General features: G+C 48.0%; 1 protein-coding gene across 3 annotated transcripts in view; it reads left to right on the top strand.

Moving 5' to 3' along the window:
- LOC134984275 (zinc finger protein 260-like) overlaps positions 1–21111 on the top strand; it is a 150943-nt gene that overhangs the window by 59766 nt on the left and 70066 nt on the right. The gene's annotated exons all lie outside the window — the stretch shown is intronic.

Genomic DNA, 21111 nt, shown 5'->3' with positions numbered 1-21111 from the left:
TTGCGCATGCGCTCTAAGCGGAATTTCACTGCGATGCGATGAAAAACTCCGAGCGAACAACTCGGAATGAGGGCCATAGATAATATCCAGCTTTCTGCCTGTTTCATTCCAAAGGCCCAGGGGCGGAACTCTGGGAGGCAGTGGAGTCGGCTGCCGCCGGGCTCCTGGCCTCAAGGGGGCGCATCTCCTCCACTGTCCCCAGTGCCGCTCACCGCGCTGCTGCTGCTGTCTGTGAGGGGAGGGGAGCGCAGCGTGCGCCCCCCCTGCCCCTCACTCTCCGGCGGCGGCGCGCTTCAATTCAGCGCCGGTCCGTGAGCCAATCAGAGCTCGCGGACCGGCAGCTAAGGCTGCCGGTCCGCGAGCTTTAATTGGCTCATGGTCCGGTGCATAATTGAAGAGGGACACAGCCGCCGGAGAGTGAGGGGCAGGGGAGGCGCACGCTGCGCTCCCCCCCCTCCCACAGACAGCAGCAGCGCGGTGAGCAGCACAAGGGATGGGGGGGAGGGTCATCTATATGTGGCACTGGGGGCATTGCTGGCACTGTGGGGACCTGTATACCTGGCACTGGGGGTCATATCTGGCACTGTGGGGACACTGGCATTGGGGGCATAGCTGGCACTGTGGGGACCTGTATACCTGGCACTGGGGGTCATATCTGGCACTGTGGGGACACTGGCATTGGGGGCATAGCTGGCACTGTGGGGACATATATATCTGGCACTGGGGGCATATCTGGCACTGGGGGCATGGCTGGCACTTTGGGGACATATATATCTGGCACAGGGGCATAGCTGGCACTGGGGGGACACTGCACTGGGGGCATAGCTGGCACTTTGGGCACATATATATCTGGCACTAGGGGCATAGCTGGCACTGTGGGGACACTGGCATTGGGGGCATATCTGGCACTGGGGGGACAAGTATATCTGGCACTGGGGGTCATGTGTATCTGGCACTGTGAGGCATATATGTATCTGGCACTGTGGGGACATATGTTTCTGGCAGTGGGGAAGCACCCATTTTTGACATTTTTATATGTATGTGGCACTGTACAGGGGCATTATGGGTGGTCTTCAGGTTGCCAACTGTCGGGATCCCGGCGCACAGTATACCGTCGCCGGAATCCCGACAGCCGGCATACCGACAGTTTTTCTCCCTCATGGGGGTCCACGACCTCCCCCTGGAGGGAGAATAAATAGCGTGGCGTGCGTAGCGAGCCCGCAAGGGGCTCATTTGCGCTCGCCACGCTGTCGGTATGCCGGCGATATGTAGGGGGGGCACCAACATTTATCATGCCTCCGGGCGACTGGGGCGAACTTACGCCACTGCAAAGGCCTGCTAAGTTGTCCCAACATGCATCTACACAATACTATTGCCAATCACTGAGTGACGCCTGATATAAATAAGATTTTACTCACCGGTAATTCTATTTCTCGTAGTCCGTAGTGGATGCTGGGGACTCCGTAAGGACCATGGGGAATAGACGGCTCCGCAGGAGACTGGGCACAATTAAAGAAAGATTCAGGACTATCTGGTGTGCACTGGCTCCTCCCCCTATGACCCTCCTCCAGACCCCAGTTAGATTTTTGTGCCTGGCCGAGCTGGATGCACACTAGGAAGCTCTCCTGAGCTCCTAGAAAGAAAGTATATTTTAGGTTTTTTATTTTACAGTGAGACCTGCTGGCAACAGGCTCACTGCACCGAGGGACTAAGGGGAGAAGAAGCGAACCTACCTAACTGGTGGTAGCTTGGGCTTCTTAGGCTACTGGACACCATTAGCTCCAGAGGGATCCCACACAGGACCTGACCTCGTCGTCCGGTCCCGGAGCCGCGCCGCCGTCCCCTTTAGAGCCAGAAGCAAGAAGTGTCCTGAAAATCGGCGGCTGAAGACTTCTTCCTCATGCACACTTCACACTGCGGTCACTGATGGGTGCAGGGCGCTGGATGGGGGGGGGGGGCTCCCTGAGCAGCAGTATTAACACCTTGGCTGGCAAAACTGACACCATATATAGCCCTAGAGGTTATATAGGTGTAAATTACCCCTGCCAGATTTACACAAACAGCGGGAGAAAGCCTGCCGAAAAAGGGGCGGAGCCATCTTCCTCAGCACACTGGCGCCATTTTCCCTCACAGCTCCGCTGGAAGGATCGCTCCCTGGCTCTCCCCTGCAGTCCTGCACTACAGAAAGGGTAAAAAAGAGAGGGGGGCAATACATTTAGGCGCAGTATATATAGTATAAGCAGCTATAGGGGAAAACACTCTGTATAGTGATATCCCTGTCTTATATAGCGCTCTGGTGTGTGCTGGCATACTCTCCCTCTGTCTCCCCAAAGGGCTTTGTGGGGTCCTGTCCTCTGTCAGAGCATTCCCTGTGTGTGTGCTGTGTGTCGGTACTGCTGTGTCGACATGTATGATGAGGAATATGACGTGGAGGCGGAGCAAATGCCTTATGAATGTGATGTCACCCCCTGCGGGGTCGACACCTGTGTGGATGGACTTATGGAAGGAATTACGTGACAGTGTCAGCTCCTTACATAAAAGGTTTGACGACATAGGACAGCCAGCTACTCAGCTTGTGCCTGTCCAAGCGTCTCAAATGTCATCAGGGGATCTAAAGCGCCCGCTACCTCAGATGGCAGACACAGATGTTGACACGGATACCGACTCCAGTGTCGACGACGATGAGACTAGTGTACCTTCCAATAGGTCCACCCGTTACATGATTGAGGCAATGAAAAATGTATTACACATTTCAGTAGTTTTTCCTGCATCTGAGGAATTAAATGAGGTGTGTGAGGAAGCGTGGACTTCCCCCGATAAGAAATTGATAATTCTAAACGGTTATTGGCAGCGTACCCTTTCCCGCAAGAGGATAGGTCACGTTAGGAAACACCCCCTAGGGTAGATAAAGCGCTTACACGTTTATCAAAAAAGGTGGCACTACCGTCTCCGGGGACGGACGCCCTAAAGGAACCTGCTGATAGAAAGCAGGAGACTACCCTTAAAGCTATATATACACACACGGGCATTATATTGCGACCAGCGATTGCATCGGCATGGATGTGCAGTGCTGCTGCTGCGTGGTCAGATTCCCTGTCGGATAATATTGATACTCTGGATAGAGACAATATTTTGCTGACAATAGAGCATATAAAAGACGCTGTCTTATACATGCGTGGTGCACAGAGGGATATTTGCCGGCTGGCATCAAAAATAAGCACAATGTCCATTGCCGCCAGAAGGGGTTTATGGACTCGGCAGTGGTCAGGTGATGCCGATTCAAAAAGGCACATGGAAGTTTTGCCTTATAAGGGGGTGGAACTGTTTGGGGATGGTCTTTCAGATCTCGTTTCCACAGCTACAGCTGGGAAATCGACATTTTTGCCACAGGCTACCCCACAGCAAAAGAAAGCACCGTATTATCAAGTACAGTCCTTTCGGCCCCATAAAAACAAGAGGGCTAGAGGCGCATCCTTTCTGCCGAGAGGAAAAGGTAGAGGGAAAAAGCTGCAGCATACAGCCAGTTCCCAAGAGCAGAAGTCCTCCCCCACGTCCGGTAAGTCCACAGCATGACGCTGGGGCTTCACAGGCGGACCCGGGTACGGTGGGGGCCCGTCTCAGAAATGTCAGCGCACAGTGGGCTCTCTCACAGGTGGATCCCTGGATCCTTCAAGTAGTATCTCAGGGGTACAGGCTGGAATTCGTGACGTCTCCCCCCCGCCGTTTCCTAAAATCTGCCTTACCAGCAACTCCCTCTGCCAGGGAGGCAGTGTTGGTGGCTATCCAAAAACTGTATTCACAGCAAGTGATTGTCAAGGTACCCCTCCTTCAACAAGGAAAGGGTTACTATTCCACAATGTTTGTGGTACCGAAACCGGACGGTTCGGTGAGACCCATCTTAAATTTAAATTACTTGAACACATATATCAAAAGATTCAAGTTCAAGATGGAATCGCTCAGGGCGGTTATTGCAAGCCTGGACGAGGGGGATTACATGGTCTCCCTGGACATCAAGGATGCCTACCTGCATGTCCCCATTTACCCTCCTCACCAGGAGTACCTCAGGTTTGTGGCACAGGACTGTCACTATCAGTTCCAGACGCTGCCGTTTGGGTTATCCACGCCACCGAGGGTCTTTACCAAGGTAATGGCCGAAATGATGATACTCCTTCGGAAGAAGGGGGTTTTAATTATCCCGTACTTGGACGATCTCCTGATAAAGGCGAGGTCCAAGGAACAGTTGTTAGTGGGGGTAGCACTTTCTCGGGAAGTGCTGCAGCAGCACGGCTGGATTCTCAATATCCCAAAGTCACAGCTGGTCTCGACGACACGTCTTCTGTTCCTGGGAATGATTCTGGACACAGACCAGAAAAAAGTGTTTCTTCCAGTGGAAAAAGCAGAGGAGTTGTCATCTCTAGTCAGAAACCTCCTAAAACCAGGACAGGTGTCGGTACATCAATGCACGCGAGTCCTGGGAAAAATGGTAGCTTCGTACGAAGCAATTCCATTCGGAAGGTTCCATGCAAGGATTTTCCAGTGGGACCTGTTGGACCAATGGTCCGGGTCGCATCTCCAGATGCAGCAGCGGATAACCCTGTCAGCAAGGACCAGGGTGTCACTACTGTGGTGGCTGCAGAGGGCTCATCTCCTAGAGGGCCGCAGATTCGGAATACAGGACTGGGTCCTGGTGATCACGGATGCCAGCCTTCGGGGCTGGGGAGCATTCACACAGAGAAGAAATTTCCAAGGGCTGTGGTCAAATCAGGAGATTTCACTACACATAAATATCCTGGAGCTAAGAGCCATTTACAATGCCCTATGCCAAGCAGGTCCCCTGCTTCAAAACAAACCGGTTCTGAGCCAATCAGACAACATCACGGTGGTCGCCCATGTAAACAGACAGGGCGGCACAAGAAGCAGGAGGGCAATGGCAGAAGCCACAAGGATTCTCCGGTGGGTGGAAAATCACGTGCTAGCACTGTCAGCAGTGTTCATTCCGGGTGTGGACAACTGGGAAGCAGACTTCCTCAGCAGACACGACCTTCACCCGGGAGAGTGGGGGCTTCATCCAGAAGTCTTCCAATTGATTGTAAACCGTTGGGAAAGACCACAGGTGGATATGATGGCGTCCCGCCTCAACAAAAAGCTAAAAAGATATTGCGCCAGGTCAAGGGACCCTCAGGCAATAGCTGTGGACGCTCTAGTGACACCGTGGGTGTACCAGTCGGTTTACGTGTTTCCCCCTCTGCCTCCTATTCCCAAGGTGCTGAGAATAATACGAAGGGGAAGAGTGAGAACTATACTCGTGGTTCCGGATTGGCCAAGAAGAACTTGGTACCCGGAACTTCAAGAGATGCTCTCAGAGGACCCATGGCCTCTACCACTAAGGCAGGACCTGCTGCACCAGGGGCCCTGCCTGTTCCAAGACTTACCGCGGCTGCGTTTGACGGCATGGCGGTTGAACGCCGGATCCTGAAGGAAAAAGGTATTCCGGAGGAAGTCATTCCTACCCTGATCAAGGCCAGGAAGGATGTGACTGCAACCCACTATCACCGCATTTGGCGAAAATATGTGGCTTGGTGTGAGGCCATGAAGGCCCCAACGGAGGAATTTCTACTGGGTCGTTTCCTGCATTTCCTGCAAGGAGGGGTGACAATGGGCCTCAAATTGGGGTCCATTAAGGTCCAGATTTCGGCTCTGTCGATTTTCTTTCAAAAGGAACTGGCTTCGTTGCCTGAAGTTCAGACTTTTGTTAAGGGAGTTCTGCATATTCAACCTCCTTACGTGCCTCCAGTGGCAACTTGGGATCTCAATGTGGTTTTGGGATTCCTGAAGTCACATTGGTTCAAGCCACTTAAAAACGTGGATTTGAAATATCTCACGTGGAAAGTGGTCATGTTGTTGGCCCTGGCTTCGGCCAGGCGTGTATCAGAATTGGCAGCTTTGTCGTGCAAAAGCCCTTATCTGATTTTCCATTTGGATAGGGCAGAGTTGAGGACTCGTCCTCAGTTTCTCCCGAAGGTGGTATCAGCGTTTCACTTGAACCAACCTATTGTGGTGCCTGCGGCTACTAGGGACTTGGAGGATTCCAAGTTGCTGGACGTAGTCAGGGCCCTGAAAATTTATGTTTCCAGGACGGCTGGAGTCAGGAAAACTGATTCGCTGTTTATCCTGTATGCACCCAATAAGCTGGGTGCTCCTGCTTCTAAGCAGACCATTGCTCGCTGGATTTGTAACACTATTCAGCTTGCGCATTCTACGGTAGGACTACCGCAGCCAAAATCAGTAAAAGCCCACTCCACAAGGAAGGTGGGTTCATCTTGGGCGGCTGCCCGAGGGGTCTCGGCACTGCAACTTTGCTGAGCGGCTACTTGGTCAGAGTCTAACACTTTTGCTAAATTTTACAAATTTGATACCCTGGCTGAGGAGGACATTGAGTTTGCTCATTCGGTGCTACAGAGTCATCCGCACTCTCCCGCCCGTTTGGGAGCTTTGGTATAATCCCCATGGTCCTTACGGAGTCCCCAGCATCCACTAGGACGTCAGAGAAAATAAGAATTTACTCACCGGTAATTCTATTTCTCGTAGTCCGTAGTGGATGCTGGGCGCCCATCCCAAGTGCGGATTGTCTGCAATACTTGTAAATAGTTATTGTTCCACAAATCGGGTTGTTATTGTGAGCCATCTATGCAGAGGCTCCATTGTTATCATACTGTTAACCGAGGTTCATATCACGAGTTGTACGGTGTGATTGGTGTGGCTGGTATGAGTCTTACCCAGGATTCAAAATCCTTCCTTATTGTGTCAGCTCTTCCGGGCACAGTATCCTAACTGAGGTCTGGAGGAGGGTCATAGGGGGAGGAGCCAGTGCACACCAGATAGTCCTGAATCTTTCTTTAATTGTGCCCAGTCTCCTGCAGAGCCGTCTATTCCCTGTGGTCCTTACGGAGTCCCCAGCATCCACTAGGACGTCAGAGAAAATATAAATCAGTCAGATAACGAGTAGTAACCAGTGACTAGTAATGACGTCTGTATGCAATGAGTCCACAAATCAGGAGAACCACCTTTCTGTATCTCCAGCACCCGCTACAGAAATATAACATCTGAAGAATGAATGAGGCTGGGGAGAGAGTAGCAGCCTGTAATAATGATAATATATGCTGTTATATAAACAGTGCTATAACCATTCTTCTGGTAGAGATCCTTCCTCTGATAGATATAAAGAATCTCTGGTGTATATAGGCTGAATCCCTCTTCTACTTTTATCCCATGTGACGCGGGGCAGTGACTGGAAACAATGAGAGCAGGGAAAGCACCAGCACCAGAGCAGAAGGAAAGATAAAGTGCAGCAGCTTCTGCTGTCCCCGGGATCAGTCGCTTCCTCCCCTGTTGCGGGTACACATTGCAGAGGAGGTGAGCGGTGTCCCAGGAATGAGAGAGCCGCTCTGAGTACCTGCCCGAAATGGTGGCTGCAGTGTCAATGCCGCTGGGAATCTGTAGCGCTGTGCAGAGAGCGGTGTCAGTACCACTAGGAGACCTGTAACGCTGCGCTGGGAGCCGCTCGAGAGCACAGATGCCGGGTTGGGTTTGAAATCCACGCACCCGGAGACAGTGTACGTCTGAGCTTCCGATGACGTACGTTTCATGTTTGCTTGATCACATTGGTGCCTGGGTTTTACAATGATATACTTGTTATAGGAAAACATTTCCTCTCAATACCAATATTATTACATATGTGCTGAATTGTACATATATGTTTCTCTGTGCCTGTGAGAATGATCCCACTGTTATACATTATAGGTAGTAACACTGTCTTATCGTGTGATCCGCTACGGGTAGTAACAAAGTGGTCATTGTAAGACGTAGTGGTTACCAGAAAAGGCCACTTAGGTTGTATGCAGTAGTAACGCTCTGCAGGGAGCACTTAGGTTGTATACAGTAGTAACGCTCTGCAGGGAGCACTTAGGTTGTATGCAGTAGTGACGCTCTGCAGGGAGCACTCTTAGGTTGTATGCAGTAGTAACGCTCTGCAGGGAGCACTTAGGTTGTATGCAGTAGTAATGCTCTGCAGAGAGCACTTAGGTTGTATGCAGTAGAAAAAATCTGCAGGGAGCACTTAGGTTGTATGCAGTAGTAACGCTCTGCAGGGAGCACTTAGGTTGTATGCAGTAGTAACGCTCTGCAGGGAGTACTTAGGTTGTATGCAGTAGTAACGCTCTGCAGGAAGCAGCTTTAAATGAGTTTTTTTCTGAGATCACAATCCTGTTGTGAAAGGATCTCATAAATTTGATAAATAAAACCTGTGTTTAAATCCCTTTTATATTTCACTTGCTTATATCAATTCTTGCTCTACCTAGTGGTGGTATATAAATTATTTTATATCTTTCATTAATTCTTTGTCTTTTCCGGCTGACAATCAATTGCCTTATGTCATGCCTATTGAAAAATCTATCTTAAATAAGAATAAAAGTTATGTTTTCATTTATTCATGAAACAAAAAAGAGTGTGCCACACATTAAGGCTTCTTTAGATATAAACCCTCCAACTACAATTCCCACATACTTAATGGAATCGCTCCGTATTAGCTCCTCCTTCAATTTCTCCAGCTGCTTCTGCAAAAGCCTGATGAGGGGAATGACCTGACTTAGGCTGGCAGTGTCTGAACTGACTTCACGTGTGGCAAGTCTGAAGGTTTGGAGAACCGTGCAAAACACGGAAATCATTCTCCATTGCGCTTGAGTCAGGTGTATTCCCCCTCCTTTGCCTGTACCGTAGGTGGACATATAGGCTTGAATGGCCTTTTGTTGCTCCTCCATCTTCTGAAGTATATAGAGTGTTGAATACCCCCTCGTTACCACCTCTTGCTTCAGGTGATGGCAGAGCAGGTTCAGGAGTGTTTGCTGGCGCTCCAGTCTTTGGCACACAGTGGCTGAATGTCGAAAGTGGCACGCAATTTTTCGGGCCATCGCCAGCATCTCCTACACGCCCGTCGTTTTTCAAAAAATTCTGCACCACCAAATTAATTATATGTGCAAAATATGGGACGTGCTGGAATTTGCCCAGATGTAATGCACGCACAATATTGGCGGCGTTGTCAGATATCACAAATCCCCAGGAGAGTCTAAGTGGGGTAAGCCATTGTGTGATGATGTCCTTCAGTTTCTGAAAAAGGTTGTCAGCTGTGTGCCTCTTATGGGTAGCCTGCCTAGGAACGAGTTGGCATTTGTGAGATGCTGCTGCTGGTGCCGCTGCTGTTGCTGCGGGAGGCAATACATCTACCCAGTGGGCTGTCACAGTCATGCAGTCCTTAGTCTGCCCTGTTCCACTTGTCCACATGTCCGTGGTTAAGTGGACACTGGGTACAACCACATTTTTAAGGACACTGAGTACACTTTCTTAATGTCCCTGTACAGTCCGGGAATCGCTTGTCTAGTGAAGTGGAATCTAGACGGAATTTGGTATCGGGGACACAGAATGTCCATCAGCTATCTAAATCCCACTGCACTAATGGAGGATACCGGACGCACGTCTAACACCAGCATAGTTGTTATGGCCTCAGTTATCCACTTTACAGCAGGATGACTGCTGTCATATTTCATCTTCCTCGCAAAGGACTGTGGACAGTCAATTGCTTAGTTGAAGCAGTACAAGTGGTCTTCTGACTTCCCCTCTGGGATGATGATCGACTCCAGCAGCAACAACAGCAGTGGCAGCAGCAGTAGTAGGCATAACACTCAAGGATCCTCCAGAGGAATCACGATTAGGGGAGGACTTGTCAGTCATGGCAGTGACATGGCCTGCAGGACTACTGACGTTCCTGACTGAGGAGGAAATTTGACAATGACTTCTGATGAATGTGCTGCAGGTGACGTATAAGGGAGGATGTTCCTAGGTGGTTAACGTCCTTATTCCCACTTATTACAGATTGACAAAGGCAACACACAGCTTTCTTGTATTTTTCCCAGGCATGTCAATGTGCTTTCTCATCCCATGGACAACAACTGTCTCCACTGGTGCCTTATTCAAACCAACCACATCTCCATCAGAATCCTCATCATAAACTTCCTCCTCAGTGCCAGCTACACCAATATCCTGCCCATCCTGGTGTACGTCTACAGTGACATCCTCAATCTCAATATCAGCAACTGGACTGGTGGTGCTCCTTCCAGCACTTGCAGGGGGCGTGCAAATGGTGGTAGGAGCCTCCTCTTTCCATACAGTCTTGGGAAGGTCAGGCCTGGACATCGCAACCGCGGACACACTACGACTCTCCTTGGGGATTTGCGATATCTCTGTATGCACAGATGTTTAACAAGCTTAATTTTATTCGAGAGGCTGGAGGGCTTCCATCCTCATGAGAAGCTGAGCCACCAATTATGAACATAGGCCAAGACCTTAGCCTTACCTTGCCACTTCGTGTCGTGAATGGCCTATTGCCAATTTTGCCAATTTTATGTTTCTCGTCAGATAGTTTATTTTTTTCTGATTATTAATTTTTGCTTCTTGGATTTTACACGCCCTCTATGACATTGGGCATCGGCCTTAGCAGAGAAAGTTGATGGAATGAAATCGTTAATGTCATGACTGGTGGCAGCAGCAGCTTCAGCACTAGGAACTGGAAGTGGTTCCAGATCTTGCACAATTTTTTCCTCCAAATTGTTGTTCTCCATTTCACAGGACAGCACCCTTTATTATTACAGGACACAAACAGTGCCCCTTTATTTTCACAGCACCCCTGTATACTTACACCATAGAGGGCCAATGTAATGTTATTTGAACAGCAACACTCCTATATTTTACAGTATACAGAAGTGTGCTTTTAATTTTTAACAACTGCACCCCTGAATTTTTATGACACACAGGACCGGTGTAATGTTATTTGAACAGCAGCACCCCTATATTTTCCAGCATACAGGAGGACAGTGCCCCTGCACCCTGTACAACACAGTGACAGCCAGGACAGCAACACCCATGTACAGCTGCAGCACATGAAACACCAGTGACAGGACAGCACCCCTAACACCGCACAGGTACACCACAGTGACTGCAGCAGCACCCCTACAGAGCACACACTGACCCCACCCAATGCCACCACCCACAGAGAGAGACAGAGGTCTGTCTCCCTCACTCTCCAAGTCTGGGGTGAAAATGGCGGAGATGCGTGGCTGTTTATATGGAATCCAAATCCAGCGAGAATCCGACAGTGGGATGATGACGTTTTGCCTCGTTCTGGTTTCCAAGTCTGGCAAGTAGTCCAGAGCTGGACTCGGATCTGGGCTCAGAGCGTGAAGTTCGGGGGGTCCAGTTCTCAGGGAACTGAACCCGCTCATATCTAATAATAATGTGTAATGGGCATTACGGTGTGTAATAATGTGTAATGGGCATTATAATGTGTAATAATGTGTAAGGGGCATTACAGTGTGTAATAATGTGTAATGGGCATTACGGTGTGTAATAATGTGTAATGGGCATTACGGTGTGTAATAATGTGTAATGGGCATTATGGTGTGTAATAATGTGTAATGGGCATTAGTGTGTATTGTGTAATGGGCATTACGGTGTGTAATAATGTGTAATGGGGATTACGGTGTGTTATAATGTGTAACGGTGCTGGAGATGGGTTTCTATTTTCCGCTGGGTGCTCATAATTCAAGTTGCTGTTTGTGCGTTACTATACAGGTTGTATGACACAGGTGTGTACATTACACTAGTGCTTTGTAGTTAAATTGTGTTTAATATTTTTCCCACAGATGTTTCAGCAGAGGAAAATCACAAATTCTGGTCTGGATTCATTGAATTGTATCACGAGAACGAGTGCCTGTGGTGTGTAATAAGTGCGGACTATGCCAACAGGACACAGAGGAATCAGGCATATGACCTGCTGATCAGATACAGTAGAGCCCGGAACAGTGAACAGTGTTTTTATAGGAGCACAAGAAGTACATGGAATCGCAACGTTCAGGAGCAGGGATGGGAGAGGTTTAGAAGCCAACACTTTGATATTATGACCTCACGAAAATCACTTTGGAGCAAGAGCCAAGGATAAGGCCACAGTGTAATCTGGATCCGGATTCTCCCACTCTTGTGGAAGAGGAGGCATCGGAGAGTCTGGATCTGGTAAGTACACACACATTTGTATTGTATTGTACACACACATTTTTACATAGAGTTCATTTTTGTTTTATATTGCAGGATATTACACCGAAGCTGGAAGTGAAGCCTTGCATGAGTGAGACAACCGAAGTGGACCACCGAACCCAACAGCCACGACCCCTGAAACAGTGGAGGTCATCCGGAAGCCCACTTCTGCCTAGCCAAGCTCACAACAGTTTTTTACTCTCACCGAGGAGGTTCTTAATAGGTTCCCAGACTTGGAGCAATCGTTTGGCAATTACATCATGGCGGAAATGCGACTGATGAAGGAGGATCAAAAGAAGATCTACAAGAGTCTGGTTCTTGATGCTACCTCATTCACAAATGACGACTCTCTTGTTGAGGCGTGTGAGATAATACTTGGGATAAGGTTGGTTGGTATCCGTTCAGATGGTCGACCATGTTATGGTCGACATTCATTAGGTCGACACTATTGGTCGACATTGACATGGTCGACATGGACACATGGTCGACACATGAAAGGTCGACACATGAAAAGGTCGACATGAGTTTTTTTCCTTTTTTTCCTTTTTGGGGAACTTTTCCATACTTTATGATCCACGTGGACTACGATTGGAATGGTAATCTGTGCCGAGCGAAGCGAAGGCACCATGCCCGAAGCATGACGAGCAAAGCGAGCCATGCGAGGGGACGCGGTGCACTAATTGGGGTTCCCCGTCACTTTACGCAAAAAACACCAAAAAGTTTAAAAACTCATGTCGACCTTTTCATGTTTCAACCTTTCATGTGCCGACCATTCTCATGTGTCGACCATGTGTCCATGTCAATATAGACCAATAGTGGTCGACCTAATGACTGTCGACCATAACATGGTCGACCATTCATACCGGAACCAGGTTGGTTTATTAATCTAACTGCGCTATCGCCCCTCGGTGTCTGATGCCGGTCGTGTGGCTTGTTAAAGCCTTTGTTGTGTAATGATTGACATCTGCCAATGAAATGCAATATCCTGAACCGGTTCTGGAACCTTTACTTATGATTATATGATATGGAGTATGCATACATATACAGTGCATTAATGCAGAAATCAATATTGTATGAATAAAATATATAAAGTACCGTGGTGCAAAAATCATTCAGTTCATGTGAAAGTTCCGTGCACTCAGCATCTAATGCGGAGATGAATGAGATATCCAATGATCACTATCGGTGGTAGAGACCGGAGACCCGTGTCTCTACAGTGGCTACAAGTCTTTGTAGTCTTGAGTGCTACCATTGCGGCCGTTCATCTTAAACGGTGGGACTCGGGCATTGTTCAGGATGAACACAGGGGTTACGGGCTGACTCCGCTCTGGCTGACATGCCTGCATCCTCGGTTGGTCTTGTTCCAGACTTCCCCGGGAGCTAGCGTCCTGCACCTGACTCCTCGTTGCCTGGGGAGGGAATGTACCGGCTCGGTCTCTGCAGAACCTCTTGCAGACACCCCCCCTCACTTGCAGAGACTCACCTTTTGTTCTCCTTTGGACACCACCCATCTGTCCTTTCCGCTTGCGATGTTCCTTGCTGTCATGGTTCCATTTTTATACACCAGGCACCGGGGCTTCTTTGGAGTATCAGTGTCCTTAATATCCGTTCTTCTGGGTGACTTTGTGTCTGTATCGCCAACGCGTTTCAGCTTGCTGGCCTTCCTCTGGGAGTCTGTGTGATTCACTGTTCTCTGGCATAAGTGAGGTTAAGTAGCCATCTTGTGGGTGGGAGCATTTACTGTTGGTAGTTCCTACTTAGATTGTGATTGGCTTTTCTAGATATCAATCAATAATTCTTCTGTGGATTTGTTATTCATACTTGGATTGTGATTGGTTATTCTAGATGTCAATCAATGGTTCTACTGTGGATTGGTTATTACTACTTGGATTGTTATTGGTTTTTCTAGATGGCAATCAATGGTTCTTCTGTGGATTGGTTGTTCAGTTACTGTTTAGTGTTGCACATTTCTTGATACAAGTAAATGACTTAAACTGTTTGCTACTAGATGTCACATGTTACACATAAATCCCTGGTGCTCTTGCAGTCTGGGTTGAACATTGCATGTGACTACGTAACAGAAGACTATATTATGTTTCTCCAATAAGTGTGAATTGAATAAAATAGTCTCATCTTGTGCCTGTATTCTGTATAAATGTATTATTCCTATCAGAAAGGTGTTACCTGGTTGTTATAAATATATAGTTACTTGGATACTAGTGGGCTTATAGAAAGTGTTTGATCCCAGGATGTAAATATATTATCTTCATATACAAATTATGGATCGTACTTCATTGTCCTGGTTAAGGCCTTTGGGTGTTTGGGTCCCCAAGTGAATTATCATACGCAGTTCCTCCCTGTTGATGGTGTGTATGTAGTCACCCCCTCTCCAGTTTTTCTTAACCTTCTTCAGCCCTGTGACCTTGAGTAGTGTGGGATCTGATTCATGATGTTCTTTGTAATGTAAGGAAAGTGGATGAATCTTCCAAAACTTTTTTTAATATTCTGTATGTGTTCATTTATTCTCATGTTGAGTGGTCGTATAGTCCTTCCTATGTATTGTTGCGGACAAGGACATTCTAACATATATATGATACGCTTGCTGTGGCATGGTAAGTTGTCCTGTGTGTTACATTTTGTGGAATGTGAAACAGACGTTACTGTTTGGGTAGGTGTGGTGCTTCTAGCTTTTGTTGTCTTGCAGCCCATGCAGGTCCCATAGTGCTAGAAGCCCCTTTTTATGTGTTCTGTCTATAGTAGTTTGTGGGTTTTTTTTTTGATGGGATGTGGGATGTGTGCCAGCTTCTTCTTAATGTCTGGTGCTTTCAGGAACACTACTTTTAGTTTTGGAGGTATGATATCTGCTAGTGTGTCATCTTGAAGTATCGGCCAATGTTTGTTTATGATCTTTTTAATCTGATTTGCTTGTTTTGTGTATTGTGTTATGAAAAGGATCTCTTTGTCTGTTTTCTGTTCTGGTCTCTTTTTGTATTGTAGGGGGGAGGCCTATCATTTCCCTTACCCATGGTATATGCTGTCTGTACCTTTTCTGTATCGTACTGTTTCTCTCTAAATTTTAAACTTAGTTCTTGTCCTTGTGTCTCATAATCGCTGACTCTGGAGCAGTTCTTCCTGAGTCTTTTGAATTGGCCTACTGGGATACTGTTCAGCCAGTTTGGGTGGTGGCAGCTGGAGGTTAATATGAAGCTACGGACGTCCACTGGTTTGTTGAACGTGTTGGTATGCATTTAGTTATCTGTGATGAATATGTAAATATGTAATTAGTACCAGTGTTGGATTCTTGACCTCATTGTCCTGGACTTTCGATCATTGTGATCTATGCACTTATGTTCCTTCTAAAAGCACTGTTCAGAAATCTGCACTTTATCTTCTCTCCCCAATGTATGGTGGCAGCGCTGATATTCTGTGGGATACGCCTGATTCCTCTACTGGTTACTGTTGGCATAGTCCTTGCTAAAAAGACACTTGTTCTCATGATAGAGTCACTGAATCCAGACCAGAATTGGCGATTTTCTTCTATTTTTGTTATATATATAAAGTTTTTTTTTAAAAAGTGTTTTTCTTGTTTAATTAATGTTTGTTAATGCAAATGTCATTTTGTGTAACATATGTTTGTAAGAATCACAGGTCAGCGAGACGTTATGGAGCAAATGTATCATTTAATATTTGCTACTAATTCCCCCAAAACAACTGGACCTCCCAAATGTAAGTAGAAGGGACTGCAGCAGGTATCTCCCATACCTTCATACATGGACATTTCCAGGTAAGGGTCAGGTAAGTTTATTTTTCCAAATACAACAACCCTGATTCCCCTACAAGTAAAAAAACAACATTTGAACAGACATAATTTATTTAAAACTAACAAATAAAACCATTTCTTTACACAGAAAGTGACCCCCCCTTCCCTCCCGTAATATCATCCCACTATTCAAATGATTTGTCAAGATGGGACACAGCCAAAATCACACCAGAAATCTTTTGCTTTTAAACTACTTTATTTCATATCTTTAATTCACATATTTTTGTCTATGTATATTTGAAACTTAAAAAATACTTCACTCAGCAGTTTGCTGGTGGTGGCAAAATGCACATGCGCAGCGGCCGCGTGGACACACACATTGTGGCGGCATCCCTGAGGGGCGAAAGCGGGTGGGCTGGGACCATTTTCCAGGGGCTGCGTGATGTCACATCTGCGTTCATCTCTGATTAACCCCCTATAAGCTTCCAGAGTGCACCTCATATCTCATCTTTTCCAAGTTACTACAAATGATATGAGATCGGCAGCAGCACTACTTTCAGGATTATTACACAGAACACACATAAAGGCTGACACAGCAAATAACAGTAACACATACAAGGGATTAATTAGAAATAAGGAAGCATAATCATAATTAGGTCTAATTATCAACTGGTTCTGTGCGGGACCCATACACCTCTTTACTGCCACCAGCAGCCCCTGGTACTGCACTGTGGCCATCCGCCCTGTCTCCCCCCACTACTGCCACCCACAATGTCTCCCCCCACTACTGCCATCTGCCCTGTCTTCCCCCACTACGGCCAACGCCCTGTCTCCCCCCACTACTGCCATCTGCCCTGTCTCCCCCCACTACTGCCATCTGCCCTGTCTCCCCCCACTACTGCCACCCACCCTGTCTCCCCCCACTACTGCCATTTGCCCTGTCTTCCCCCACTACGGCCACTGCCCTGTCTCCCCACACAACTGCCACCCGCCCCATCTCCAACCACTACTGCCACCACCATCTCCCCCCCCTACTGTCATCCACCATCTCTTTGCCACTACTGCCACCCACCCTGTCTCCCTCCACTACTGCCACCAGCCCAGTCTTCCTCCACTACTGCCACCTGCCCCATCTCCCTCCATTGTTGCCACCCACCCTGTCTCCCCCCACTACTGTCACCTGCCTTGTCTCCCCCCCACTGCTGCCACCCACCCTGTCTCCCACTACTGCCACTCGGCCTGTCTCCCCCCGCTACTGTCACACACTCTGTCTCCTCCCACTACTGCCACCGCGCTGTCACCCCCCCACTACTGCCACCCATCCCGTCTCCTTCCACAACCTGTCCCCCCCTGCTTCCACCCACCATCTCCTTCCACTACTGCCATCCACCCTGTCTCCCCACACTACTGCCACCACCCAGTCGCATTCCACTACTGCCACCCACCATCTCTCCCCCACTATTGCCATCGCCCTGACTCTCCCCACTACCACCCACCTGTCTCCCTGACATCCAAACACTAGTTGGGGATTTATGGTACTAACAGTCGTTCATCAACAGATGGAAGTAACCAGGACAGTAAGGAAGCAGAAGCTGCTTCTGGTACATTGACCCTGGTCATGTAGGACTGGGAGAGTCAGTAAGATTATGTAATAGGGGCCTACAGTTAGTCAGTAAGGAGGCAGAAGCTGCTTTTGGTACATGGACCCTGGTCATGTAGGGCTGGGAGAGTCAGTAAGATTATGTAATAGGGGCCTACAGTAAGTCAGTAAGGAGGCAGAAGCTGCTTCTGGTACATGGACCCTGGTCATGTAGGGCTGGGAGAGTCAGTAAGATTATGTAAGAGGGGCCTACAGTAAGTCAGTAAGGAGGCAGAAGCTGCTTCTGGTACATGGACCCTGGTCATGTAGGGCTGGGAGAGTCAGTAAGATTGTGTAATAGGGGCCTACAGTAAGTTAGTAAGGAGGCAGAAGCTGCTTCTGGTACATGGACCCTGGTCATTTAGGACTGGGAGAGTCAGTAAAATTATTTAATAGGTGACTACAGTAAGTCAGTAAGGAGGCAGAAGCTGCTTCTGATACATGGACCCTGGTCATGTAGGGCTGGGAGAGTCAGTAAGATTGTGTAATAGGGAACTACAGTAAGTCAGTAAGGAGGTAGATGTTGCTTCTGGTACATGGACCCTGGTCATGTAGGGCTGGGAGAGTCAGTAAGATTATGTAATAGGGGCCTACAGTAAGTCAGTAAGGAGGCAGAAGCTGCTTCTGGTACATGGACCCTGGTCATGTAGGGCTGGGAGAGTCAGTAAGATTCTGTAATAGGGGCCTACAGTAAGTCAGTAAGGAGGCAGAAGTTGCTTCTGGTACATGGACCCTGGTCATGTAGGGCTGGGAGAGTCAGTAAGATTCTGTAATAGGGGCCTACAGTAAGTCAGTAAGGAGGCAGAAGCTGCTTCTGGTACATGGACCCTGGACATGTAGGGCTAGGAGAGTCAGTAAGATTGTGTAATAGGGGCCTACAGTAAGTCAGTAAGGAGGCAGAAGCTGCTTCTGGTACATGGACCCTGGTCATGTAGGGCTGGGAGAGTCAGTAAGATTATGTAATAGGGGCCTACAGTAAGTCAGTAAGGAGGCAGAAGCTGCTTCTGGTACATGGACCCTGATAATGTAGGGCTGGGAGAGTCAGTAAGATTGTGTAATAGGGGACTACAGTAAGTCAGTAAGGAGGCAGAAGCTGCTTCTGGTACATGGACCCTGGTCATGTAGGGCTGGGAGAGTCAGTAAGATTCTGTAATAAGACCCTACAGTAAGTCAGTAAGGAGGCAGAAGCTGCTTCTGGTACATGGACCCTGGTCATGTAGGGCTGGGAGAGTCAGTAAGATTATGTAATAGGGGCCTACAGTAAGTCAGTAAAGAGGTAGAAGCTGCTTCTGGTACATGGACCCTGGTCATGTAGGGCTGGGAGAGTCAGTAAGATTATGTAATAGGGGCCTACAGTAAGTCAGTAAGGAGGCAGAAGCTGCTTCTGGTACATGGACCCTGGTCATGTAGGGCTGGGAGAGTCAGTAAGATTGTGTAATAGGGGCCTACAGTAAGTCAGTAAGGAGGCAGAAGCTGCTTCTGGTACATGGACCCTGGTCATGTAGGGCTGGGAGAGTCAGTAAGATTATGTAATAGGGGCCTACAGTAAGTCAGTAAGGAGGCAGAAGCTGCTTCTGGTACATGGACCCTGGTCATGTAGGGCTGGGAGAGTCAGTAAGATTATGTAATAGGGTGCCTACAGTAAGTCAGTAAGGAGGCAGATGCTGCTTCTGGTACATGGACCCTGGTCATGTAGGGCTGGGAGAGTCAGTAAGATTATGTAATAGGGGCCTACAGTAAGTCAGTAAGGAGACAAAAGCTGCTTCTGGTACATGGACCCTGGTCATGTAGGGCTGGGAGAGTCAGTAAGATTATGTAATAGGGGCCTACAGTAAGTCAGTAAGGAGGCAGAAGCTGCTTCTGGTACATGGACCCTGGTCATGTAGGGCGGGGAGAGTCAGTAACATTATGTAATAGGGGCCTACAGTAAGTCAGTAAGGATAGCAGATGCTGCTAATTAGCAATCCTTTTTCTATCGTGCTGGGGGCTGTCCATCGCAGGGCGAGGCAGCCCAGTATGCAGACCGGCGCCTCCCCCCTTGATGAAGCAGAAATTGCGATCTCTCCACAATTTCTGCTTCATCTTAGAAACTAGTGAAGCATCCTGCCAGCTTAGCTGCACCCGCAGGATCCCCACAGCGTTCTTCTAGATTGCGATGGCTGCGTGTGATGTCATGCAGCCACAGTGAACATGCCCGTTTGTCCGCCTCCCTTTCTCGCAACACAGCACTTGCAACGCTCCATCTTCTTACTGGAAACGGAGCTTTACCCCCCACCCCGTGACTGCCTCTGCCTGATTAACAAGAAGCAATCACATTTCCTACAGCCACCTGTAGAGAATGCAGGTGCATACGCAGGACAAGCGCTGCGCATGCGTCCGCAACTTTTTCTCAATAATTCCGTTTGGATCACACACTGTAGTCTAACCTGAATTAGGTCCAGAGTCACCATCTTACAGGCAGCCGGTGGAGGGAGCAGAGAATGGGTGTTATGTGGCAGGAACGGGCTGGTTAGATAACAGCCTGTTTGCTGCATTCTGTACAAGCTACAAGCCGTGTAATTCTTTTGCTGGGAGACCCAGGTAGAGGACATTGCAGTAGTCTATGTGTGATGATACAAATGCATGTATGACTGTAGGTAGATCTTCTGAGGGAATAAAGTGCTGGAGTCTGGCTATGTTCCTCAGATGAGGATCTGATTGTGGCTGATACCTCCACCATCCAGGACACTAAGATTCTGCACATGACCAGCATTTTGTAAACCTGAACCCCCAAGTGTAAGTCTGGTTGGTAACAAAGCAGAGCTGTAGTCCTGTCCTTTGTTGGCGAACTAGCATAAGGACCTGTTTCACCAGGATTGAGTCACAGCCAACTGGCATCACCCACACCTGGAGCTCAGCGAGACATTTAGAATTGGTACTGGGTTCTCAGCACCCAGAGCAAAAGACAGATCATCTGCATAGCAGTGGTAGATGAGGGCATGACATCTGATTATTTCACCCAGTGATAGCATGTATATTGCAAAAAGCACAGGACATAAGATAAGAATAAGAACCTTGAAGAACAACGCATGGCAATGATAAGTATACTCCAGAAGATTAAAATGGCTTCTCACCTGTGTGACTTCTCTGGTGTGTAACAAGATATGATTTCTGTGTAAAACATTTCCCACACTCAGAACATGGAAATGGCTTCTCACCTGTGTGACTTCTGTGATGTATAACAAGACATGATTTCTGTGTAAAACATTTCCCACACTCAGAGCAAGAAAATGGCTTCTCACCTGTGTGACTTCTCTGATGTTTAACAAGATCTGATATCTGTGTAAAACATTTCCCACACTCAGAACAGGAATATGGCTTCTCACCTGTGTGACTTCTCTGATGTTTAACAAGATCTGATTTCCGGGCAAAACATTTCCCACACTCAGAACATGGAAATGGCTTCTCACCTGTGTGACTTAGCTGATGTCTAACAAGTTGTGATTTCCGTGAAAAACATTTCTCACACTCAGAGCAAGAAAATGGCTTCTCACCTGTGTGACTTCTCTGATGTCTAACAAGCTCTATTTTGTCT

Source organism: Pseudophryne corroboree (assembly GCF_028390025.1).
Source record: "Pseudophryne corroboree isolate aPseCor3 chromosome 3 unlocalized genomic scaffold, aPseCor3.hap2 SUPER_3_unloc_46, whole genome shotgun sequence".
NCBI lineage: Eukaryota > Metazoa > Chordata > Amphibia > Anura > Myobatrachidae > Pseudophryne > Pseudophryne corroboree.
This window is presented reverse-complemented; position numbering and strand designations above follow the sequence as displayed.